Below are 27,525 nucleotides of genomic sequence, written 5' to 3' on the forward strand. Positions count from 1 at the left end.
ACGGTTTCTCTCCTGTTGTAACCGATCCAGTGTGGGTATATGCCACTACACACACGCATGCATGCACAGACACGCACGCACACACACACAGAAGCATAAACATGCAAACACACACATTCACGTACTGACAGAAACACACACACACTGACACACACTCACTGGCAGAAATGCGCACACACATACACTCTCACTGGCAATCGCAGGCATTCTCTCTCGCTCTCACACACACACACACACACACCTTTTTGGTTTTCCTTCAGAATTCCAATGACTATCAGCACTCCTTTTTTCCCCACTCCTGAATAGAGGAGATAGCTGACTGCGTGCTCCAATTCATTTGCAGCGAAGTCCCGCCAATTGAGAAAGGTGACGGCAAAGTCAACCCTCAAAGAGACTTCTCCTTCAAACTCAATGACCAAGACACACGGCAGGCAAGGCTGCAGCCCGCGCAGAGAGAGAGAGCGAGAGAGCGAGGGAGAGAGAGAGAGAGAGAGAGCGAGAGAGCGAGAGAGCGAGCATGCGAGAGAGAGAGAGAGAGAGAGAGAGAGAGAGAGAGAGAGCGCGCTTCCTGTTGAGTCCTGAGCTGACTGCCTCCATACTAAAAGCCAGAATCTCAGCTGCGATGCTCTGCACCGCTGCTCCGCGAGCACATCAACCCCACGCTTTTATGGTTTAACGCAGCGTCTCGCCAGAACGACTCTTTTAAAAAAGGATCACGTGCGACGCCGCGTCTGCTTAACGGTCCCGCGAACGAGGGGCCAATCTAAACTCCGCAGCGTAAATCTGCTCCCCGTGTATTCGGCAGCACATCAGCGGCCCGGTTTCCTCCTCAACCCTCGAGGTAAAAATGCCCGGAGCAAAACGGTGCTGCCGCAGCCCTTCCATTCGAACCCGAAACGGCGCGGTCCAGGGTGGCGTGCCATCCAGGCATCCGTACGGGGTGACGCCGGGCAGCCCTGGCCCTAGAGCAGGAGGGCCAATGAGAGTGTGGTTCCTGTGTGGCAGAACAGAACCGGGCTTGGATTCAGTGGCTGAATGGGCCAATGAGAGTGTGGCTCCAGTGTGGCAGAACAGAACCGGGCTTGGACTCAGTGGCTGAATGGGCCAATGAGAGTGTGGTTCCTGTGTGGCAGAACAGAACCGGGCTTGGATTCAGTGGCTGAATGGGCCAATGAGAGTGTGGTTCCTGTGTGGCAGAACAGAACCGGGCTTGGATTCAGTGGCTGAATGGGCCAATGAGAGTGTGGCTCCAGTGTGGCAGAACAGAACCGGGCTTGGACTCAGTGGCTGAATGGGCCAATGAGAGTGTGGTTCCTGTGTGGCAGAACAGAACCGGGCTTGGATTCAGTGGCTGAATGGGCCAATGAGAGTGTGGTTCCTGTGTGGCAGAACAGAACCGGGCTTGGATTCAGTGGCTGAATGGGCCAATGAGAGTGTGGCTCCTGTGTGGCAGAACAGAACCGGGCTTGGATTCAGTGGCTGAATGGACCAATGAGAGTGTGGCTCCAGTGTGGCAGAACAGAACCGGGCTTGGACTCAGTGGCTGAATGGGCCAATGAGAGTGTGGTTCCTGTGTGGCAGAACAGAACCGGGCTTGGATTCAGTGGCTGAATGGGCCAATGAGAGTGTGGTTCCTGTGTGGCAGAACAGAACCGGGCTTGGATTCAGTGGCTGAATGGGCCAATGAGAGTGTGGCTCCTGTGTGGCAGAACAGAACCGGGCTTGGATTCAGTGGCTGAATGGGCCAATGAGAGTGTGGCTCCTGTGTGGCAGAACAGAACCGGGCTTGGATTCAGTGGCTGAATGGGCCAATGAGAGTGTGGATTCTGTGTGGCAGAACAGAAGCAGGCTTGGATTCAGTGGCTGAATGGGCCAATGAGAGCGTGGCTCCTGTGTGGCAGAACAGAACCGGGCTTGGATTCAGTGGCTGAATGGGCCAATGAGAGTGTGGTTCCTGTGTGGCAGAACAGAACCGGGCTTGGACTCAGTGTCTGAATGGGCCAATGAGAGCGTGGATTCTGTGTGGCAGAACAGAAGCAGGCTTGGATTCAGTGGCTGAATGGGCCAATGAGAGTGTGGTTCCTGTGTGGCAGAACAGAACCGGGCTTGGACTCAGTGTCTGAATGGGCCAATGAGAGCGTGGATTCTGTGTGGCAGAACAGAAGCAGGCTTGGATTCAGTGGCTGAATGGGCCAATGAGAGTGTGGTTCCTGTGTGGCAGAACAGAACCGGGCTTGGATTCAGTGGCTGAATGGGCCAATGAGAGTGTGGTTCCTGTGTGGCAGAACAGAACCGGGCTTGGACTCAGTGTCTGAATGGGCCAATGAGAGCGTGGATTCTGTGTGGCAGAACAGAACCGGGCTTGGACTCAGTGTCTGAATGGGCCAATGAGAGCGTGGATTCTGTGTGGCAGAACAGAAGCAGGCTTGGATTCAGTGGCTGAATGGGCCAATGAGAGCGTGGCTCCTGTGTGGCAGAACAGAACCGGGCTTGGATTCAGTGGCTGAATGGGCCAATGAGAGTGTGGTTCCTGTGTGGCAGAACAGAACCGGGCTTGGACTCAGTGTCTGAATGGGCCAATGAGAGCGTGGATTCTGTGTGGCAGAACAGAAGCAGGCTTGGATTCAGTGGCTGAATGGGCCAATGAGAGTGTGGCTCCTGTGTGGCAGAGCAGAACCGGGCTTGGACTCAGTGTCTGAATGGGCCAATGAGAGCGTGGATTCTGTGTGGCAGAACAGAAGCAGGCTTGGATTCAGTGGCTGAATGGGCCAATGAGAGCGTGGATTCTGTGTGGCAGAACAGAAGTGGGCTTGGACTCGGTGGCTGAATGGGCCAATGAGAGTGTGGCTCCTGTGTGGCAGAACAGAAGTGGGCTTGGACTCGGTGGCTGAATGGGCCAATGAGAGTGTGGCTCCTGTGTGGCAGAACAGAAGTGGGTTTGGACTCAGTGGCTGAATGGGCCAATGAGAGTAAGGTTCCTGTGTGGCAGTTCCAGGGACCCGGTGGTTGCAGGGTTGATTCCCAGCTCAAGCACTGCAGTTGCACATCTGAGCAAGTCAGTCAGTCTGAATTGTCTGGGTAAATACCCAGCTGTATAAATGAATCAAACATGAAACAAAACATAATCTGTGTAAGCCACTCTGGGTTAAGAGTGTCTGTTAAATACTGTTTCTGACAACATTTGGGTGTTTCAAATGCATTCCAGAGGCGCATTTCGAAGCCGGTCGCTAATGCTCCAACATGCTAGCGGCTTTTGAATACCGATGTAGGGCTGCCGGCATGTTTATTCATTTTCGATTTCTTTTGGGCGCCTCAAATGAAACGTGTCCATCTAAAATCAGCGCAACAAGCCCGAACGAACGTTTCCTCATTTCAAGCACTTGAATCGCTGAATTATTTCCTGAATCTTTGACATCTTCTGTTTTTTTTTTTGTCCCGGGCCGAGCGACTTCTCGCGACGTTAACCCCAGACAAAGAAGGGGGGGGGAGAGACGGAAGGAACGGAGCGCACCCGTTGTTTTTCGGCTCGGAGTGAAACGTGTTTTTGGTATCTGGCCAGTGGAGCGTGACGATAAAACCCGCTTTCGTTTTTCCGGCCGGAGTTAATGAATCTGTCCATCCCGGCCCCGCTGCCGCGGTTACGGAATCCGCGGCGACCCCGATCGATGCCGGCCTGACCCCTCTCTCTCTCCGCCGGCCTCAGCCAATCAGTGTCAGACGATGACATGTCTTAAGGTACATCCTTCTTTCAAAGCCGGTAATTTCGCCACCTCTGAACTCTTAATCAAAGCTTGACTGCACCTGAACGCCCCCCCCCCCCCCCCCCCCCCCCCAACACCCCCCCCCACACCCTCACGGCAAAACGGCAAACGCATGACTGAAGGTTCCCTTACCCCTCCGCCCCCCGCGCGCCTGGCCCTTCCCAGCAGCCCCTGCAGGACAGGCGGGCGGTGTGAGTTAACGAGGCGCAGCTCGCTCCTCAAGGGCCTGAGGGACCGGGCCGGGGTTGGGCCACCCCGCTCTCACGGGCGTGATCCTGTGCCGAAAAAGAGTCCCGTGTGTGTCCTCCGGCACCATCCGTGTGCTCCGTGCGAACCCGGCAGTGGGGGAGGGGGGGGGAGCAGGGAGTCCAGTCAGCGACTTCCAGATGTGTGACATCCCCGTCCACACTACTGCCCTACACGAAAACGCCCAAGAGTATTTCACCAGCTGTCACTCATGCGAGGAGCGTGTCCATTTATGGACGTGGGCGGAGCTTCCTGTATGAAGGCAACAGCCCCATGTCCGTAGGGTACCCTCACACAAGGATTTAACCATAACATAAACACGTAAAAAAAGGACGTGTTATTTCTCTCATATCTTAACAATGCTGCAGTGTTTCAGGGTGAAAGCACGATGACTGCTATTAGGGCGAAGAGTAACACAACCATGTACCTTTACTTCGTGCTCAAAGGTAACGATGGCCTCCTTATTCAGAAAACAGGCGGCTCTTCTGCACTTATTTCAGTAAGTATTACCGAGACAGTATTAGAAGCTTCTTAAAATACGCTGTTTCACAATGAAGCTGACTTGAATCGCCAATTCAAAGCTTAAGTTCTCTTCATAAAAAAAAGAGTAGGTGGAAAGAGACAGGCCAGCCTTGGCTGCGAAAAAGAGAGCAGAGAAGAAAACAGCAGCTCCCCGAATCCAAATCCCCATTATTTTCACGTAGCCCCAGCCACACGAGCAAGGCCAGAGTCGTTTCTTTTACCTAGCGCCGTCTGTGCCTTTGATGACATTCAAAACCCAAACTCCGAGGCTAAGCGTTAGCATTCTCCGCAGTACCGCTGCATAACAAGTGAGCTGGAAAAAAAAAAAAAAAACTAACACTGAAAGCGTTCCAGGGGACACATTTAAATGCGGAGCCACAGTCGGGTGTTCCGCGCACGGGGGCACAAGCCACAACGGCAAACCGCAGAACCAAAAAATAAAATAAAATAAATAAATAGTTTTTTTTTTTTTTTTTTAATCTACTTCTGCCATAGCCGCGCGTTTGCAAAAAGGTCTGCGGCGATTATTCAAATTGGCGCGTTTGTGATTATTACAGTAATCAGCGCACAGCGGCCGCGTTTGAGCACCCTTCCGCGAAGCGAAGCTGAATTGGGTAGAGCCGACAGGGGCCTCGGCCCCGCGGTCTATCTGCCGTCGCGCCGCGGAGCTGTTCTTAGGCGCGGGGGCCAGATAAGTTTCGTTAATTGATAATTATGCAACCCCCTTAAAAAAACGAGAGATTGTAAGCATTACAAAATACGCCTGTTTCAAAGGAAGATAAGCCGCCGCCCAATCCCCCCCCCCCTTCAAAAAAATGGTTCCCCCCCGCCACCACAAAGAAGAAGATTTGGGTACGGAACAACAATTTTTGATTTTCCGCGGCGAGAGGGCCAAAAAAAAAAAAAAATGTAGTTGTGAAGCAAACATTAAAGGTTGTCTGCCACAGCACTTTTCAAAGGGGCAGAAGGAAGGTTCTAGACAGATCACACACAAACACTTTCTCAGAGACACGAATCTGTCTGCAGTCTGCGGAATGACAGCGTACAATCGGCATTTCTCTGCTTTGAAGAGCCTGATGTCTGACTGAGAGACGGAGCCTGTGGAGAGCTACAGTTAGCCCTGAAGGTTTTCCCTTTGCCGAATCTTGTCTTCCGCTGGTATGTTATTCAGGAAGCACGATTTCACGCTTGCATCACAAGGGACAGGAATTACAATGGGAATAGTAAAACAGAAGTCCACTGGCAGATCGTTTCCCTGTTTTTATTTACGAGTTTATGCTCTGGGTGCAGTACCGCTATCTGAACACTAGGGGTACACCAATGGAAACTTCTCTGGGATACCATTGAGTGCTGCTGTCTTCCCAAGCCAAGCCTCTAGATTCTGTTGTCCGTCCCAGGATATTTAAGGAAGTTTGGTTCATTAACAAGTAAGCTCCTTGCAACTAGTTCTATCAACAGCCAAACATAACAACAGTTTTTTAAAATTTACTTTATCATTTTTTTTTTTTTAAGCCAGTCATAAAGCACTAGAGGCATAGTTTCACGATGACAAGGTAAAACCAGCACTCTCGTCAGGCAAAGCTCATCCGTTTACTGTGAGCGGCACCCTGGCCCTGAACGCACATTCTTCATCGCAGACTGCGAGCTCGGTAATCAGCTCGCTCTTTCACATAAGACCTTCCACTTATTCATGCAGCACTAAGGCCATTTATAATGCCAGGAAGGGGGGGGGGGAACAAAAAAAACATAGAACTCATGACTGCTGATCTGCGCTCCTGACACAGACCCAGAGAGAAGTCATTAAGACCCAGAACACTTGGCTATCTTTCAATCTAAATATATTACTTTGATCTTTTTTAAAATGTATTTATGTATTCTTACAGTCAGCACAAATAACTATTAAGCACTACTGAATAGGTCCTGCTTTCTCCTTAGCCCTCGAGCTACCTGCACAACCAGCTCTCTGTGTCACAGAAAATGTCTTCTCGTTGTTGCCGAGCGAAGAACGCAAAAGCAAAAAAGTAGAACCGTTTTCAAAAAAAAACCGTCCGTTTCAACCGACCCCCGCCTCTGGCCGCGAATCCCTCGTCTGCATTTTATCAGACGGCCCGCCCTGAGACCGTCGCTTTGTAAACGCATTAAGGGCGGCTAATACCAGAGAGTCCAGGAAGCTAATTAACTCTACTGTTCTATTAAATGTCTCTGGTTTCCTGTTTATGAATTTGATCACCCCCCCCCTCCCTCCCCCTCCCCCCAAACACACTCCCATGCCACCCCCACCCACATTGCTCATGCTCAGCCTCTGCTCATTTTGGGCTCTCTTTTACACCCGGTGCAAAGCGACACCAAGCGCGGCGCATGTGTCTTTGCTAGTTTCAGACCGACGCAGTTGTCATTTTCCCCGTCCAGCGCCCACGTTGTTCGAATAGCAAATGTACTTGGCCATGGGCGTGTTGGTCTTAAAATGAGGTGTGGTCAGGCGCATTGTTGGCGCGTTGCTATCTTGAGGCAGCGGAAAGCAATTGTGCGATTGGCCAACAAAAACCTGGTCTTAAGTCAATGGCCCAGTATGTTACTGTTATTTTAAAGTGTTCTTTCCTATTACTTGGCAAATCCGCCATTATAATAGCAATCCGCCAAGGTGCAAGCACACCTGGCTTTTAAAGGGAATGGGAGATGACACTCTGATTGGTTTATTTCATGTTATGGCCAAAACACACCTATGATTAATTAAGAGACAAAGTGCAACCCCTTTGAACCATGCGCCTGACTTTGCGCTCAGATTATCCGCCGTTAAACTAGAAAAAGTGGATTTGGACACGCCCTAAATGCACTTGCGCCATGCGCTTTAGACCGTGCGCTTAGATCGTTAAAATATCGCCCTTTGTCTTTCTGTCCATTTCTTAATTTTGGCACGCAGGTGCACAACAGCCAACACACTTCTGTATCCAACAATGGACGCATCCCACAAAAAAAATATTGAGTTTTTCCTCCTGTACAAATTGTAAATAATTACTCAGTGGAACATTCCCTATGTGGTGTGCACTTGTGTTTGGCCTGCTTTTGACTCCACAGAGTTGATTTAATGACTGATTGTGGCCTGGAGATACAGGAATGCAGGAAGGATACAGGAAGCATCTACCGCTCTGAAAGAAATTATGAGATCATCCCTTTTTTTTTGAAGTATCAGCAAATATTCCTAAACCATGCATTGTTATTTTATTATCTATTTTTGGGCATAAACTTTTTGTACCGATATACGCTGTGTATTTTTTCGAATTTTGGCAAGTTGTCATTTTCTGCAAATTGAATGCCCTGAATGACATGGTTTTAGTTTGGAATTAAAATCAAATGTGAAAATCAAAAAAAAGTTAGATTTTACACAGACACATACCCATAAACTGAGAAACTGAAAATTTGATGTGGTCTCATTTTCTCCCCAGAGCTGCGTCTATGTTCTCATTGGAAAAGCACAGCTCTTCAAATATCATGGAATTTTAATTTTCTGGCCTGGGGTCCACTGCTCAAAGACTGGTGCCACTGACCGGAAAGACAAGGGATTCCACACAACATCAGCAGTTAATCCTGGTTCTAACTCTGAAATTAATATTAATATCGATATCATAACATTGCCTGCACCTCTGCACGCCAGAAAACCCAAAAGGAAATGAGTCATAACATTCAGATGATAAAACTGCTCGTTCATAGAACACGAATAAAAGACGTATACTACACCAGCTTTTGTATACATACAGTCGCGGACGTTCCCCTATACTTCTGGGAATCAGATAAATATTTGCCATAGTAAAGACACATTCTTCTCGACAGCTTAAGCAAACTGCCTCATACATGAATGAGTTCGTTACATTTACAAAGTTTTTATTATTATTATTATTCATGTTTCCCAACGTGTCAGCTCAAAGATGGAGGAGGATCCCCCGGTTGTAGTCTTCCCCAAGAAAAAACCCACCAGCCTACTCCACAGCCGCCTCGTATTTGTATTTACTGTAGAAGATAGCCGGTTCGATAGGCTGCCGTCGCTTTAGCCCCGTTTATGTCAATCAATCAATTCAAGCCCTACTTTGACACCCACATCCACTGTGTTCGCAGAAGCGAGGTTCTCAAATCGGTGCCAATTTTCCAAATACATTCTAAATTCGGAGATTTTTGCTAATCCGTTATGAACTCCAGCGGATTCTAGCGCGCTACAACAGCGGGCATTCCGTGTCACATTACAACAGTGCCACACAATAACACGTTATACAGGTAGTCGCGAATATTAATGGGTTTAGAACAAATATAAATAAAGAATAAATAGGAAATCTTTGAGCGCATTATTTTTTATATACACACTATACGTAGCGCAGGCTATTCACTGCCGCTCTGATGTACAACTGTTCACACCAACATCGTAAAATTTCACCCGTGTCATTATACAGAGGTTAGCACCCCCTCGAGCCCATTAAATGATGCAAATATGCAGCAAATACCAACACCAACATACAAAATACAATGGACGACCCCCGACACAAGCGAACTTGGCTGAGCCTTCTGTCAAATGTTCGTTTTCACCAGACACGAAGGCAATTCAACATAACAGTTAAACCTAAGTAGAATGGAATTGCTTGACTCGTGGTAGAAAACGAGAATTAGCTTCATGATTTTTTCGTTTAGTTCATAGGCTACATTTTTATTTGTGTATTTTATTTTATTAATTTGCCTATTTTAGGCCTATGTATTTATTTTTCGTGGCGTAAATCATATTTGATCACATCTGAAAACTTGCAGTAGGCTAATCCACGCGTGTAGAGCAGAACACGACATCGTTTCGTCCGGTGGGACACACGGTGATATTAACCACGTCCAGCAATTTCATAGGGAACCCGAACGACAAGAAAGAGCAAGGTGACTGATTTTCTGTCACCAAAATTCACAGGATCGGGACCGGTTTGCGGGCATGTGCCTCCACAGATAGACTAGGGTGCATTTTCTTCGCTCGCATGAGATAAGGTAACGATAAAAATTCGGAACTGACGAAATACAGTATGTGCGTTTTTATTTTTCCACGTAAAACTCCGTATGCCCACAAGATAAATACGCCTTAAAAGCGACTTGACCCTCAGTCTCCTTTCCGTTCCCCGTGCCAACTCACGGATCCACGTAGCTTTTGCATTTTGCTGGCTGTCCGTCTGGGCTCTTTACCAGAGAAGCACACTATGACTTTAACCCTTCAAGAATTACACTACAAAACACCTTCACCTACCTGTAATACAATTACGAAAAATTATACCATACAACTTTGACTATTACTGACAGTTCAAGTGTTAAATAAAATCGTGTCCATAATCGTCGCAGTTGGCACCAAAATGTCATCATCCGACATAACTACACAGATCGGTTTGGTGTGTCCAAATTCTGAATGCAGTCAAGATATTTCTGGTGACAAGAGCAAACATACATATTTTATAAAAAGGGTGCTTACTTGTGTCGTCTCAACTCTCCCAGTTTGAACAGTGATGTAATATTCCTGGATTGGCAGGATAATTTTGGATCCAGTACACGGAAAACAGAATGCAGTTGTTTTTTTCTTCTTCTCCCGCGAGCAGATGCAGACGGTGCTAGCCCTGCCGTTCCACCTGCACCCCTGGAACCGAAGACACAGCATCAGCACCACACGGGAGCCCGCCCCAAAAACACGCCCCATTTCGCCGATATTGGCTACTTTCAGCAAAAAATGGGCGGGGTTAGTGGAATAATTGTCCAATGCACACACACTGACTTAAAAATGCATAGCCCGCTCAATGGGACCGGATAACTGACGGCAATAATGGCCAATAAAAACTTCTCACAATCGGTGTTTTCCATTGCATACGGGGTGCGACAAACAGAATTAAACTGGCAAATTTCTTTTTTTTCCTGTTTTCTTATGAATGTCATTTTTTACTTCTAGTGGGGCACGTCGGTGTTTATTGGTCAGTATATCCCAAGTTTAATATAGCTATAATATGGTTTTCTATGAATTTAAGACAATAATCTCAATTTGTCAATAATATCATGCTAATCACCATCCTGTCATAATACAAATTGTATATCCAGTCTTGTTCCTGAGAGAAAGAACGAATTGCTCAAAATTGTTCCTACATTCTATGGTTTTTCAGACATAAAATGTCAATGACCCAAAAATATTGTGTAAGATTTAAAAGTTAAAATGCTGGGAGACTTCCAACTTCATCATGCAAGATATGCCATTTATATGGATATCTGTCACACCAAGATCTACTCACACAAGCTTCACATGGTGTGTGTGGCGTTAAGTTTACATTAAGTTCCATTAGACCAGAAAGATGCATGGTTGTTTTCTCATCCAACTCTTTTCCCCTCTTTGAAAATACACACCGTCCCCTTATTTTAAAATGGCCACAAATAAACAGCAGAGTAATTGCTAGTGAAAGCCTCCTTCAGGGACAGGAAAAAAATTGAAATACAATTAGCCACTGTGGTTCATGTTCATGTCTCTCTCTCTTTCTTATTACAACACAAATAATGAAGAATATTTTAACGAGGTCTATAATCTCGCTTCCTTGCGGTTACAGTAATCAGATGGTGCATGGTGTTTTGTATGCATCAAGACAGTTTCACAAAAGAGAGAAAACCCAATTTAGCAGAGAAAACCACTTCCAGTACATTATTGCATTAGATTCATTTAGCAGACAGTCTTGTCCACGGTGACATACAATGTGGGAGCAGCACGAGTGCATTCCCAGATCAGCAAAGAGTAAAGATGCAACAGCACTAAAAGCGCACCAATGACTGCAGTACAGACTATAAATACATACAGACCACACCCATAACAACCTTAAGAATAGATGCAAAAACCCCCCATTATAATGTAACCTAAAAACCATAAAAAATACCATAACCTGAATTAGTATGAAAGATGAGAGTACTACAGGGTGGGGGGGGGGGCATTGGAGAGGAACCAACATGTTTTCTTAATGAGAGATTCCTTCAGTCTGCATCAGAAGACTGCTGATGACTCAGATGTGCTGACCACACACAGTTCCACCACGGTGGGGCTATTGTGTCTGGGGGGGGGGGGGGGGGGGGGGCTAAACAGCAGGGACGAAAGACTCTCATTTAAATGCTTGTTTTATCCATCCGCGTCTCCCCGGTCCTCGCCTGACCCGGAAATCGATCAAGGTCCGCCATCTTTAAGGACGTTCTCTATATATGTCATTTTCCACAGGTGGTGTCGGGTGCGACAATCCCGCCAAGTATCCAAATGTGATGACGCACGCACAGCAACTTATTCCAAATGTGAAAGAGCAAGCACCTGAAATCCGCAAAAATGTCTTTAAAGTTAGGTTTGCTACGTTGCTCAAAATTACCCTGTCAGACGACATCATTGCTTGTCTCTAGGCAGTCTTTTTTCTAAAAAAAAATGTTGTACAAAAAATAAAGACTTATTGTGCTCCTAGTAATAGCTTCATTTCAAATGTAACTCTGGTATTTGGAATGTGAAAACAAACATTTGTGACCACCAGTCTCCACAGATGTCATGCCAAACCCACCGAAACTGAAAAATGAAAGATAGCCATTTCAAACTTAGCATAATTGTCAATAAGCCAGACAATCACTGCACTCCCGTGTCATGGGAAAACAAAACCTAACAACCAGTCCCTCTCAAAGCACAAAACTACTTTTAGCCTATTGCCTCGGTCATACTACTGTAATATATTAAAAGGAAATTATTATTATTTTTTAAATAATCGCATAGTCCCAGCACAGCATATATTCTGAAGAAAAAAAAAAAAAAAAAAAAGAAGACACCGTTGATTTTAAAAACCATTTGAGCCAAAATGGCAGTTGGCCTTGCCAGTCCCATAAGTCAATGGAATAATCAGGAATAACGAAGTCTAAACCTGGCAATGAAAGACAAATCTGCCTGACCACCAATTACGAAACGGTTCGTTTTTTTTTTGGTCCGTCCACGGAAGAGAGGTAACCGCAGAGATTCGGGTCCGCTCGTTAGCGCTGCGGCGCTAACGTTCCGTGGCAGTTTGCCGTTTGAAGAGGAGAGTAGGGTGCCGCCTCGCGCTGCGCACGCTCGCAGCCCCGATACCAATCAGTGCTGAACGAGCGCCGCTGCTCGGTTCGGTTTTGTTTTTTTTTGGCTTCCGCTTTTTTAGCGTCAGCGTCGTCCTGAAAAGACGGACGAGTCACTCCCATTAATAAACCTGCCCCATTTTTTCTTGTACATTTCCCCAGTCATACATACACTATGTAGAAGAACGGTCCTCAGGGACTAAGATCAATTTTTAGCCCACAGAGATTAAGTCCTTCCCAGTATTTTGTTCCCATCGCCTGGACTTGCTGATTAACATAATTCTTCACAAAATGTGTAGGACTTGATAGAGTGTTGAATGTCATTGATGCTGTAAAATATAGCACGCTGGCTAACAACAGTATAAAGTTCAAGTGAATTGCTGTTCCACTAAAAATTTGCAAAAAGTTAACTGTTAAGTGAACTGAAAATGGGTGTGATTAGAGACGGATCTATAAATTATTTGTGCAGGGAAATATAAAATATGGAAGCTCCACCTCTGCTTGCGATGCTTTGATATGCTGTGGCTGTTGTAAATTTGCATTTATAATCGAGAATCCGTTAATCCAAAAGCATAATGTTAAATGAAAGGTTACGTGAAAAATGAACATAATGACTCATTGTTTAAAATATTACCCCGCTGAGAGTTACCTCAGTCATAGAGTATATTCATCTTTTGTCCCCGCCCCATCTCGAATCGCCCATTTCCGTAGGCTAAGTCACCTGTTTATAGCCGCCATTTGCGCCGGACATTAAAAGAAACCGGAGCAGATGCCATCTGGCTCCTCTCCCCCGCAGCCATTATTAAGATGATCTGGGAACGACCAGGAAGCCAAAAACAACTCGTTAATCCATTGCGGTGATTATTCAGTTTGATTAATTGTAATCACTCGCAGTCAAGTTGCTCGGGGACCTTGGGCTGGAGATCACAGGGTAGATTCAACTGGAGTGAGACGCTGCCAAACGCCTCATCAATAAAAATGAGAAGAAAAATGGGGGGTAAAAATGTAGAGCGGGCTCAGGCTGGTAGCAGCTAGCCAAGGCACACAGTCGATGGGGGCTGTTCCTTTCATCTTCGCGTGTAATGCACATTTGAACGTAATTGGCCCTGGTGATCGACGAGCCGGCACGGAGGCCAATCAACGGAGAGCGTACGATCGCGAGCGAAGAGGGAAGCGAAGAGCCTTTATTGCAAGCGATGGAAAATTGCTCTCCCTCTTTTCCATGGCGAACAAGTCAAAGATCACCACTAGCGCATGTCTTGAAGTGGGCCCCCTCAGAGCTGAGCTGAGGTGTCAGTAAACGGATGGGGACGCGTTCAGAAAATTGCATTTTTAGTGCACCCTTTTGGGTAATGCTGGCAGTTTATTCCTTATTGCACACAATAAAAGCAGCTGGGGTTCAGCTAGGATATTCAGAGCCACAAATTCAAAAAGGAGCAGAGTGGAGTACAGCGTTCTCTCAAAGAGCTACGGGTTCAAATCCTTAGTGCGATTACTTGGTCTGCAATACCAGGTTAGAAATGACAGCGTTTCTAAGGCCTAACCGTGATATAATTTTTTTAAGTCTAGGATTTGAGGTCCATATCCCAATATTGTGAGAGGCGGCATGGCATTTGGGCATGTCCCTGGACAGGCCCAAAAAATGTTTTCAGCAAGAGAGGGCTACTGAACTTTGGCAAAACTGGTTCCCCTGAACTTCTTTTGGGACAGGGATGGCCTTTCCAGTGCATTACATCATTGCGCCAGTTTTCTGGTTCACTGCCTCTCCAAAGCCAGTGCTTTGTTTAATACTGAGGTTCACTTCGAACTGGAACAGGAAAGGAAACTATTTGAAGCTTCAGTGTAAGAAAGTGAACATGATGTTTCCCTCTCTCTCTCAATCTTCCTCTCTCTATCACTCTCTCTCACAGACGCTCTCATTTGAAGATTTGGAGACAAGGATTAGCAGCTTGTCTCCCCCCCCCCCTTGTTTGACTGTTTAAGCAGAAATGTGATACAAATCTGCTCCTCGTGTGCAATTGCGTTCCACAGGGTTGCCAGATTTGGTACTGGCTTTCATCAAGACTGGGTGAATTGCCTCTGACTCTGCATCAGTTCCCAGGATTTCAGAGCACCTAATTGGGTTCTTAAAAGAATGAAGAAAATCCTTTTGTTCATTTCCCTTTCTCTATGAATACAGACGGAGCTGGGATAACACAATTCTAATCAAATTTCAAACCAAAATAATTTTATAAACCCATTTAAATGAAAATTTTTTTGCCCCTTTATAAATCCCCTCCCCTCCTTTCCACCACTGCTTGGACTGATGACCCCCACGCCCAGCCCCACCCTGCCCCGCCCCGCCCCGCCCCAGCCAGCAGAAACAAGACCCACAGCCTACATCAATTATCTTTTTTCCTACAGACCTGTGAGGTCTGCTGCCCTCTGATTTTTGCCTTGAAATCAGCAACCTGTTCAGACCCGAAGCAACCAGACGAGGTGAGTCAACCGTGGAATCAGCTGTTTAATCGATCAGCGAATCAGCGAATTTCTGCGCACCAACAAAAACCAGCAGACCCTCCAGGACCGGGGCTGCAGGCCCCCTGGCCGAAAAACCAGCAGACCCTCCACGACCGTGGCTGCAGGCCCCCTGGCCGAGGCTGCTAGAGTAGGACCCCACCCCCACCCCAAAAAAAAAGCCCCACAGCATTGTGGGTGAAATGTGGTGCGCACGAAGAACCAGGCTGGGAAGAAAACAGCCAGAACGCTGTCGATTTACTCCCTGTCCGCGTTTGGCAGACACCCCTGCTTGTGACAGTGAAATCATACTCAAAGTCAAGGACTCTGGTGGGGCCCATCAATCAGAGCTGAATTGACAGGCGCTCGCATTGAAAAGTCCATCAAAAATTATATATATATATATATATATATATATATATAGGTGAGCTTAGAAAATCTTCCAGAGCCAACGATGGCAATCTGAAGAATAAAAAAAAAAGGACTCTCGATTTCAAGGACGGCATGTGCAGCCGACAGAGAGAAGTGATTACAGGCGAAGCCGGGAAACAGGCATGTTCAGATGCGTGTTCACGCATAATAATAATAATAATAATAATAATAATAATAATAATAAAAAGCAGCAGTATCTTCAGCATTGGCATGTGCACATAGGAGGTTGCCTCATGTAACATTGGCATCTATTTCCCCACTCAGTTCATTCGTGTTTGCACATTACGTTGGGGTCATTCGAACCTGTGACCTGGACTGACAGGCATTAAGGCAGTGATGACCAACCTTGTTGCCGGCTATCTACCATCCAGTACGTTTTCACTCCAATCCTAACAAAGCCACACCTCATTCAACAGGTAGAGATATTGTTGACCTGCTGATCAGTAGAGGCGGGTGTGCCAAATTAGGGTTGAAATGAAAACCAACAGGACGGTACATCTCCAGGAACAGGGTCGGTTACCACCGCATTAAGGGAATTTAGCAGATGCTCTTATCCAGAGCAGCTTACGCAGCTTTTCTCAGTTTCACACAGCATCAATTTATACAGCTGGATATTTCACTGAAGCAATTCACATGAAGCGCCCTGGCACACAGGTACACCAGCAGTACCCTACCTGAAAATCAACCTGCACCCTCTCCTGTAGGTTAGGGGCGTCCAATCGTATCCCAAAAAAAAAAAAGCTGGTGGGAGTGCAGGCTTTTGTTTCAGCCCAGCAGCAAGACACCTGATTCTACTTACCAATGTCTTGATTAAGTACCATGATTGGTTAATTAGTTGAAGCTGGTGTCATAGTGTTGTAGTGGGGGGTAACAGTGGGACTGACTACCCAGGGCCCAAATGGGGGGAGGGTCCTCGAAAAGCCTGGAATGAAGCGTGAGAGACTGCTTACGTGTAGGGCCCAGAATTGTGTGCTTACACCCCTGCCTGCACCCACACCGGCCCTTCGCGAGTAAGACCGGACACCCTTTCTGTAGGCCACAAACCCAGTTCCCTAACCATTACTACGGAGGTGGGCATTCGAGGGCCGAATCCGTTTCTGGTTTTCATGCCAACTTCCGGCCTTAATTACTTAATTAGCCCTGACATTTCACGCCCACTGACATTTTAGCTACGTTTCTTGACGAGTGCGTGAATGACAGCTGAAAACTGTCTTTTGTGTCCCCGCATGAAACGTTTCGCTGTGATCAAACCGAACAGCGAACCAGTGTTGGCGTTTACAGCCAATTAGCTCATGTAGCCAGGGTAATTGGTGGAGAGAAAAAATAAAACCCCCAGCATAACACAGGTCCCCCAGGACCGGAATAGCCCACCCCTGCATTACACCACACTGCCCCTTGCCTCCTGCACTCTGGTTTTCCTTCCAGCTGAACTCTCAGTTAGCCGGATTTGATTGAGCTGTTGCTAATTAAATCAGCGTCCCAGACTGACATCGTCTGGCAGGTACCGTACGCGCGGCCTCTCCTGTGAAAGGAATGCACCGTGCGGTTGCCTTGTTTTCGCGAAATAAACTTAATTCTGGTTGATTTTTGTCCATTAAAAATAGTCATACAGATTAGTATTCGACTTAATTAAGATTAACTAGTTGTTCAATGAACTGTTTTAGGACCCAAAACAATTAATTGAAGAGCTAATTAAGCCTAATGGGGACAGATGCCCGAAAATTCTTTAAGGGCCAGATAAGAAAGAAAAAATGTATTGTTTCTTTTCGTTTCAGCACACACACACACCACTGACTAAAATAATTATGTTAAAGCATAATTATCTTAAGGACTTAAAGCAGGTAACTATCATGGGCATCAATGCCAGGTCAGTATTCAGTTAACAACCTAATCAAACCCTGTTAATTACGAGCAGTTGCTACAAACAAGGCATTCCCCCGTACACAGCTGAATGTCCACAACATGCTCACGTTTAACTATTGCCACAGGGATGGAAATACCCATGTTCAAATATTTGTGAAAATGGATTTGTCCAATTTGCCCAGAATCAATATGCTCGCCTATGGCAGGCCAATGCAGTGAACATTCTTCAGCCCTCTAGTGCAGTGGAAATAAACCGTGTTCCTGGAGACCTAACTTTTCATTTCAGACCTAATTTGGCACACTGCCTCTACTAATGAGCAGGTCAAGAAGATCTCTAGCTGTTGAATGAGGTGTGGTTTGTTAGGGTTATAGCGAAAGCCTATAGGACGGTAGATCTCCAGGAACAGGGTTGATTACCACTGCTCTAGTGAGATTCTTGGGACATTTCTCTCAAACTAAGCGCTTGCTATTATTTCTGTGGCACATACAGCAAACAGACTTGGCAGGGTGACACTTAATTAGGCGGCCAGGGAAAGCACCCAGGTGGATGCAAAGCGTTTTTATCATTCAATCTTGGTTGGGGAAACGCGTACCTTCAGGTTCACTATCAAGTAATGAGACACTCTTGGGAGCTCAATAAAATGCTTGAAACTAGTGCAGGCGGAGTCCTATAGTCCACACACCCCTTGTTTGATTCTGGACTACACCCTTAGCCAACAAGAAGAAACAAGACAGTGTGAAAAAAACAGGACAGTGTTGGCATGCTCCCACCAGTGGTTGGGTTAAGGCAGTGCTGCCCAACCCTGTTCCTGGGACATCTACCGCCCTGTAGGTTTTAATTGCAACCCCAATTTGGCACATGTGCCTCGACCAATCAGCATCCCAACGAGATCTCTAGCTGTTGAATGAGGTGTGCTTGTTTTGAGCTAAAGTGAAAACCTACAGGACGGTATATCTCCAGGAACAGGGTTGAGCAGCCCTGGGTTATGATTTTCCTGGGTGGGTGGTTTAGAAAGTGGGAAATGACCAAATTCTATTCTGATATGCGATGATCTAAAGCCAGAGCTGAAATGGAGAAAAAATCATAAACGATGTACTGAAGAATCAATGAAATCTAATCTATTGATAATGCGAGTACTGAGCCAATGTTTCACTGAAGGGCCCAGGGTGCCTAAACCAATGGAGGACTATAGATTTAACTGCACAAGTTTATCAATCGGATGTTTGATGCCGTACCTACCCTGGTTCTAAGCAAACCCAGACCGAATGTATTCGGTGGCTTTTTATTTTAAATTGCACCCTTGGGTCATACTTGATCCCTGTTTTACATGTACATTTTCCACTTGTTCTTACATTACAATGTGATTTTATATTCTCGACATCTAAGGATGTGAATCTGATAAGCTTCTGCTCATGAGTAATTCATTTCACTGTTTGGGGCTCTTATTGCGTTTTTTTTTTTTTTTACTCTGTTGCACTAATTAAATTCAACTGAATTGAAGTGTTCATATGCAGGCTACCCTGCGGAGGACCCCATCCAGCTCTGTTCATCTCTGAAACGAGAGAAATCAACTGTGCAGTGTAATCAAACAAAAGGGGAATTGTAAACCACACGCGGTATTTATAATATCATCGTCCTCCATATTTTCATTTCATTAGACCGGCATAATAACGGCGAGGCCGGCGCGCGGGCAGATCTCATTTCCATACGTTCAGCGCGGATTCTCATTTCTCCGGATATTGACTCGTTCGTTATTCTATTTTCCCATTGCTACGGCGACTCGGTTTGCGGTGATAGGTTCAGATCGCGTTACACCTTCCGATACTTTGCTCAGATTGAACTTGCAGAACTTTAGCTGCATAGACAAGCGAAGCTCCTGCAAACTACCCATCCAAGTAAAAAATAAATAAATAAATGTTTACAAAGCAGGCTTGTTTCCACCAGCTATGCTAATTTCCTTTGCTAAGACAGACTGTATGTACTCCACGGTTTCTCTTTACTTGACCAAGTGCTGCACACAGCTTTCTTAGGGCTCAGCGTTTCAATGGAAAATTTTTGCGAAAGAATAAGTGCAGACACACTGAAAAGTTATTCGTGGTAGGTCCACAGTCAAAACGTCACATTGGAGAATCCGTGATATAACTTCTTAGGAGCATAAATAAGTGTTTGTTTTCACAATGGGAACATTACCCAATTTATGTAAGGCTCCTTGAATGGTTGTTGTAATTACAGAATGCTACGTGGTACTGAATATCTGCCAAATACTTATACAGCATCACCCAACTGTAATATAGGCTACTACAGATTTGAGATATGGAATTTATGGAGCCTATATTATATCAATTAGTGATATTTGTCGGCTCCCATTGGCTGAAGCCGATTCAGATAATGCCCTGTTTTACTTGTGAACTGAAAGTTCCCACATTCATGGAATAAGCTGATGAGCACAGACATGAAGTTATAAAGGAATAATACAAAAATGTTATTTGTACAACAAAACATTTCAACATGTTGAGCTGTGTCTGTGTAGCTTAGCTTAGGAGTTCAGCTGGTAAAATGATTATTAATTATTCAAAATATAAATTAGTAAAAGAGGTTCTGTACGAGTAGGCTACTTTAAATATAAAATAATAAAACATCAAAATGTTATTTTAAGAAAATATTTAAACGATGGAAACATTTTTTTCCCTCACCCTGAACTAGGTGGTTAAAACTAATAAGTTTAGATTTCTCAGTAAAAGCCCACCTGCTCACACCACTGTCAAAAAATCTCTCGCTCTATCGGTATTTGTTTTTGAGAAGACGCCACAAATTCAATACCAGGGAAGGGGGGAGGGAGGCGGATCTTAATTGCCACCATGACTTTGCGAGCAGTCTGGGTGGGCACTGCCAGTCTGCAGCCTCTGCTGCTGCTATCGCTGCTATCTGCTCATTGTTGCTACAGTGACAAGGGACACAGATACTACTGGAAGGTGCAAGTGTAAGCTATTATTCCTGTTTTTGTTTTTTTCCCCCTCTCCCTATAATCCTTCGAGATCAAGAGCATCGGGGTTGGAAAACAAAGGTGCTGTTGAGCCCAGGAAGTAAATACAGAGCTCTCACTTCAGTGAGATAATGTTAAAGATGAGTTGTAAATAAAAATTTTGTTCCCTTACAGAGAGAGAGAGATTAAAGTATATCTCTCTCTCTCTCTCTGCAATACAGTCTGACTACCAACTTCATAATGAAAGGAGAACAGAAGGCAATTACTTTACACACGCGCGCGTTTCGGTAACGACCTTAGTAACGCCATATTTATCGCATTTTTGTTTAAAAAATTAAGCTAAACGGAGCGAATGGTAATTTAAGTAACGGTTATTCCTTACCGTTGTATACGCGCCAGGAGACAGACATTATCAATCTTTAACGGACATAAACAGGAAGCACAAAGTAATCAATGAACATCACCGTCGGTAAAAGCTGTTTTATGGGTATATCAAAGATGTGTAGGCCTATTCCAGTCGCAGTGATTTTAGAGACAAAAAGAATAAGTACAAAGCCTTACTTCGGTAAAGTTAGCCTTTTTTCTTTTTTCCTTCCATAGGTAATTCCCAGCTTTTTTGCTTCTTTTTTTTTTTTTTTTTTTTTTGAAAGATTGCCCTTCCGGAGCACGTGCCCTTTTAAAATGGAATTAGCACGTGCAAAATTCCCCTGAGGTTGAAGTTCATTTGGAATACTAGTATTGTAGAATGGTATGGGAAGTATGGGCGCCATCTCTGCAATAATGTAAAATGTATTGAAACACCACAGACAATGATTCATTCTCAGATTTAAAAAAAAAAAAAATCAAAATGATGATTTGATCAAGCAAATCGATTCTGATTGTTTGTCATATATAAAACTGAAAACTCCCACCTCTGCGTTTAGTAGCACCCGTGTTACCAGCTACTCAATTAAAACATATAATTTCACACTTCGGGTTTGCAAGCCTCTGTCAAAATGCCTGTGTTTACAGTGCACTGACGGCAATGTGAAGTCCTCCACGGAGCTCCCACAGGTGTTTCCTCAGAAATTAAGTGTTTTGCATCTGTGTCTGCTTCTGTCAACAGTCCTCTGTGTCACTCGTTACCCTGCTGAGCGATATTTCCCACCCTGACAGATGTTTGCCTGGGTAGCTGTCATTATGTGGGACTACACAATTATGCTGGGATATTTACTGAAGCTATTAAGGTTAAGGGCCTCGCTCATGGGTACGATAATAGAGAGTCACGTGGGAATTTAACCTACAAAAAACACTGGCTCACAAGGTTGCAGCCCTCTCTGCTGAAACCACGAGTTTACTTAGTGTCCCTTTTATTGCACAGCCGGATATACTTCAGAAATCCATATTTGGTACACTGGTCAATGGTGTAGTGGCAGTGTCCCACCTAGTAATCAAACCTGAAACCTCTGTGTTAAAAGTTCAAATCCCTAACCGTTTTGGTACATTCAGAATTCATTAATACTTTAATTCATTTTTCCTCAAAAGGTTCCTAGTTCCGGGGTAAAGTTCCTGCGGTGGAAACGCGGCTATTCATTCATTCATTTTAATTTTCACATACAGGCCCTTTCGTTGAGATTCTTTCACCAGTTCTGTCTGGTGAAGGTCTCCATTTCTGATCCCCAGGAACAGGCAGACGCTGAAACATTTGAATGTGGAAGTTGGACATCCATGAAAGGTTCCATATTTTGTGTGCTTGTTATGACCTGGAAAAGGGTATAGTCACATGTGAAAATGACTGCAGTGTATTTGAGTAGTGCTTTGTAATATTGACACAAAAGCAAAAGCAGTCATGATACTGTATACACATGCACAAAGACACCCACCCACACATGTACACAGTCTCACGCACATACACAGGCACACACACACACACACAGACACACACACATAAGTATTTCTTTCTCCAGGCTTATGTTTAATGCTGTTTCATCTCCCTCTGTTCCGTTAGTTTTGATGTGATGAAAACATATAAACAAGTAGAAGGGTTGTGTGTTCTAAACAGGTAATTCATTTTTTCTCCTACATAATAACGTTTCAAGGGAAGACTTGGAAACAATACACAATAAAACAGACATCAGGCATTTCATTTTATTTTTTCAGATTTTTTCTTTTGTTTCACCTTCACATAGTAGGTTGGTAGCTAATATCTCTGCTATGACCAAATTCATGCAATCAGGCATTTCATTTTTGAATCTCAGGATGTTGCTTTTGCTTCATCACATAGTATTAATTGGCAATCTGACTGTGAAGCAGAAGCTCCCAGCCCACTGAGGACACTTGCCAACTCGGCTGTGGCTTGCTATATGTGAAAGGCACTGATGATTAGGGTGACCACCAGGTCCTTGGGGTGCTATCCGTTGCTGGCTTCAAGGTCTATATCTCTTTAGCTCAGCCGTGAATCCTTTGACCGTCAATTTATGCACTGTTCGAAATGCGGGGAGCCATGGGTAGCCGTCTTCGCGGCTAATCCGCGCTGCGTTCGCAGATGGGAATATAAAAAGGCAGCCCGAGCTGCGCTCCAGTCCCCGCTTTAGCACGGTGAAGGGGTTCGCATCAAAGGAGCGGCGTGCGACAGCGACAGGTGAAACCTTTTTACTTTAGCGGTTTTCGCGTGACGCCTCCTAACGCCGAGAACAGTCGGCGCGGCAGGCGCTCGGTTACGGGGGTAGCCTTGGCGGCGATCTGCTCTTTTCTTGTTTGAAGGACGGTCACAAGGGGGGGTGGGCAAGGTATTATTTTGTTTAGGAAACTGGCCTTGTAACCTAAAGGTCGCAGGGCCTAAGGTGGCACCCTTCAGCATGGTACTTACCCTGAATCGATTCGGCATATGTGCATAGGTTAAGAGCATCTGCTAAGTGCACGTAAACTGAAAGTAAAAGCAAAGTTGTGTGCCTCCTGGAGGATTCCCCCACTGAAACTTTAATACAGTTTTTACATATATAATGTACTGTTAGAAATAATATATTAAACCCTTTTAAACATATGGTAGGGGTCCCCTGGTTGCCTGGGAGGGGGTCTCTGGACCAGAAAACCCCTGCTCTGTACAACTGTGTGAGACAAACCAAATCAGTGCTTGATGCGTGCCATGAAACTTTACCTCATAGTATATATGGACATTGCATGCACACATGCACACACACACACACACACACACATTTACACTACCACATTCAAGTATATACCATCCATGCAGATGATTAAATTTTCCTTGAGGATACCTTCTTCTCAAGTTCAGGATTTATACTATATATGCGCACGGTGACCAGACAGCCTGCTCACACCTACTCAAAGTACAGAACAAAAATACAGACAAGGAGAGAACAGGAACTGATGAAAATATTAAGCAAGAAGAGTGCAACAACTGAGATTTTGCCTCATTATAAAATCACTTTTGCATGGCTGAGTCACAAATATATATACTGTATAATTCTTTATAGAGGCACTTGGAAATTTACCTTGAATTGACGAATGCGTCTCTTCCTACTGGCGGCAGCAACCATTTTAAAGAGATGATGGACACGTACGTTTGCCAAAAAAAAGAAAAAGCAATCTCAGAAACAACAAAGGCACCCGGCCCATAGCTGGCGTTAACGACTTCCTGTGCGCACTGAAACGGCTCCCTCTTTCACAATCCTATCACCATCAGTTCCACTCTGCTGCCCCAGCGTCGCATCCCCCACACTCTCTCAGGGCTGTATTAGCAGAAGAAAAAAAAAATCTCTGCTGAGAAATATGGAGATATCAACGCAGTAATGCATCCAGGTCTACTGTAATGTCAGAGGAAGGGTACAGGGAGCTCTTAAATGGACCAGCAAGATGCCGGCTGCCGGGCCTGGGTGGTGCATCCTGTTAAGGCCCTGTTACAGTGTGTGGATAGGCCCCATGGTCTGGTATCTGTTAAGGCACTATTACAGTGTGTGGTCTAATATTACTTAAGGTATCAACTGATACCATACCCCACAGTCTGGTATCAGTCAAAGCACTATTGCAGTGTACAGATGGGCCCCATAGTCTGGTATGAGTTAAGGCTCTATTCCAGTGTGTGGTCTGATATCAGTTAAAGCAGTGTTCCAGTGTGTGGTCTGATATCAGTTAAATCAGTGTTCCAGTGTGTGGTCTGATATCAGTTAAATCAGTGTTCCAGTGTGTGGTCTGATATCAGTTAAAGCAGTGTTTCAGTGTGTATATAGGGCCCACACTGTGGTATCACTGACAGTGGCCAGCAGACCCACAGAGACATTCGTCCAGGCAGGGGGGGATTCATCTGGCCGGGATGACTGGGTCTGATTGCTCAGGAGTGGCCCCCGCTGGTCAGTCGAGCATCCGCAGTCTGCTTAGTCAGGCCGCACATGGAGCGTCTTCCTCTTCCTCTCCTTTCATCACTGTGTTAAGCTCAGTTTGTGACCTGCCGTGGCGGAAAAAGAAGCAGCGGCCTGACTTCTCCTGTTCCAGGGGAGAGCATCCGCTTGTCTGCACAGTTCCAAATTGCTACCAGAGACTGCAGGAACTGGTGAAAACGACTGAACATTTCAAACAGAGATGGGGAAAAAGGCATGAAGCAGAGGCGGTGGTGTGGGGTACAGTCCTGAGATGGGGCAGTTCTGTTTGATCTGCAGTGGACTGGTCATGCCTGGGGGGGAAGTGGGGGCTGTTGCATGGTGTGGGGGGGGGGGGGGGGGAGGTCGGTTGGCAGAAGATTGAAGGAGGGAGGGTTAATCCACAGGACCGTATCTCGCTCATGCTCCACACACATGTGCACAGCGCCTCCAGGCCTGGCTTGGGAAGAGGATCACAGGACCTAGAGGATTATGGGACATGTCCTGGAACACCCTGACACTAGCGCCCCCCCCCCCCCCCCTTACCTCCACCACCATTTTCAATAACATCCAGCGACTTCGTCTCTTTCTCCTGCCCTGGTCCCAGCCTCTCACTGCAGTCAAGACGGGAGCTTGTCATTCACACTACTGGTGTCCAAGGTTGCAGGTTAGACTTTTTGTGAGATTTATGAGGCATCAAACCACAGTGAAGAGGATTTAAATTATTATTTCTTTTTTTTTTTTTTTACTGTTATAATGAAATCGGCTTTGGCCTTAAACATCGCGGCTTAAATACAAATTGATCCTTTGTTATGAGCCCAGTAATGAAATCTTCTCTTGCGGAGATACTCTCACTAGATCAATTTAGTGACCGCAGAAAGGACAAATTAATTGCTTGCGTAAAAACATAAATGAATAAATTAAAACAAAGCCAGAGTTCAGTGTGATGTTTGCATGCGGTCCTTGTGTATTAATCCGCACGTACTTCAAGTTGAACACAGCAATGGCTTGTAATTAGACCTCTGTACCCAGGCAATGGAAGCATCAGGCATTGGTCATGTACAAGGTGGGGGCTGCAAACAGTGGAGATGTCCTCTGAAGTCTTCCAAATCTCACACCAAACATCCACCCCAAGAACAGAGGGCCGTTAGCTAGATCTGATACCTGTGCGTGTGTTTTTGGTGCATGGGCAGATGCTCAAGGCTATGATGCTGTGCTCGCCAATGAGCACACGCTTATTTTTACAGTGGGGCAGGGGGGGAGGTGGGCCTGCATCCTTTCCCCCATGCCCCCAGCTCTCTTCTAACCCTCCCCACCCCCCACCCCCCCTGGGGGCAACACAAATGAAAGTAGGACATTTCCATTTTGGCACAACCGGTAGATCCAGACCATACCCCCCCCCCCCCCCCCCCGGGGCCACCTTACAAACGGATGTATTATTGAGAGTTGCATTTTCGAGCAACAAAATGTTCCTGTCAAAACAGCCCTCTGGTCCGGCTGGGCCGCTGGTAAGAGGATATCTTTCTGCGCCTCTCAGGGGAAATTGATATGAAATTTGAGGCACTTTTTCATCCTCTTTAATTTCCTCCTCTGCAAAAGGGGGGAAGGGGGGGGACGTTACGGGTGAGAATATTTGTCTTGTGTGCATAAGGGACTGGAATGAGATCAGCAGCTGGTTTTTTTTTTCCATTTTTGGTGAGCTCTGCTCAAAACCCCATGGACTGCAAAATGTGAAATCCGTGAGCACGCCGAACACCATCTCTGTACCACACTGTATCCGTTCCTCATCTCTGATTTGAGCCTCAATCTAAGGATGATCTGACACGATAGGCAACGGGTTACCGGGCTGGCACGGCGTCGGCGTGCGCAGCACCGTTGCCCTGCGGCAAGAAGGTCCTCGCTTGGAATCCCAGGCTTTTCACACGTATGCGCGTGAGAGTGATTGAGTGGTGTGTGAACTGAGATGGACCGGCAATCTGTCCACGGCGTATTGCCCAGTGCATGCTGGGCACCCCCTGCGACTCTGACCAAGAATAAGCGGGTTAGACAATGAATGGATGGAGGGTTAGTGTGAAACCAGGCAGCTGGAGGTTGGGTAAAAACAAACAATGTAATATTTAGATACTTAACCTGTACTGCTCCAGGAAACATTCAGAGAACACATGGATAACAGGTATGATAGAAAAAATCTATAATTTTTTGCTCCTTTATGTTTTCCTGCATTTTGTATTTTAGTCCAAAAAAGCATAACCAGGAATGGAATGCGTAGCTCTGTGGTTGTGGGTTCGATTCGCAGTCGGGGCATTGTTGTTGTACTCATGAGCAAGATACTTGCATTTTTTTCAGAAAATAGTCAGCTGTATAAGTGAGTACCATGGATAAGCAAGATGCCTAAAATGTAATGTAGCAGAAATATAGCATAACTGAAGAAATTAATTCATTTTCCTTGAAAAATGCATTTGCTTCTGTGAAATGTTTGTGAATTCCTATCTGACTTACACTTGTGGTCTTGTTCTGAAGACGTCAGTGTGGCAGTGGGCTTTCTTTCTTTTGAGTTCGCTCAAAAATAATAGGCAGTGTTTAATCGCTCCAGGAATTGTGGGTGATGTAGTGTTTTGTTTCCCGCTTGGCCATCGCACTGGAGAAGCTGGAAGGCCGGTCGGTCACATATGGGTCAAGTGAGTCAAATAACCTGGGGGACTGGAGGAACGTGGTCCTGCTTCAACTGACCTTTCCAGCACCCTGCAGCCCACCCCCCCC

General features: G+C 45.7%; 1 protein-coding gene across 1 annotated transcript in view; it reads right to left on the reverse strand.

Moving 5' to 3' along the window:
- Window positions 1–21,071, reverse strand: part of nrxn2b (neurexin 2b) — a 655,074-nt gene extending 634,003 nt beyond the window's left edge. Inside the window, exons 1-2 of the mRNA XM_064325221.1 lie at window positions 20,972–21,071; window positions 10,012–10,173 (exon numbers count right to left, since the gene is read on the reverse strand). The gene's annotated coding sequence lies outside the window, so the exon portion shown is untranslated. The remainder of the gene's footprint in view (window positions 1–10,011; window positions 10,174–20,971) is intronic.
- Window positions 21,072–27,525: the final 6,454 nt, after the last annotated feature.

Source organism: Anguilla rostrata, chromosome 3, assembly GCF_018555375.3.
Source record: "Anguilla rostrata isolate EN2019 chromosome 3, ASM1855537v3, whole genome shotgun sequence".
Taxonomy (NCBI): domain Eukaryota; kingdom Metazoa; phylum Chordata; class Actinopteri; order Anguilliformes; family Anguillidae; genus Anguilla; species Anguilla rostrata.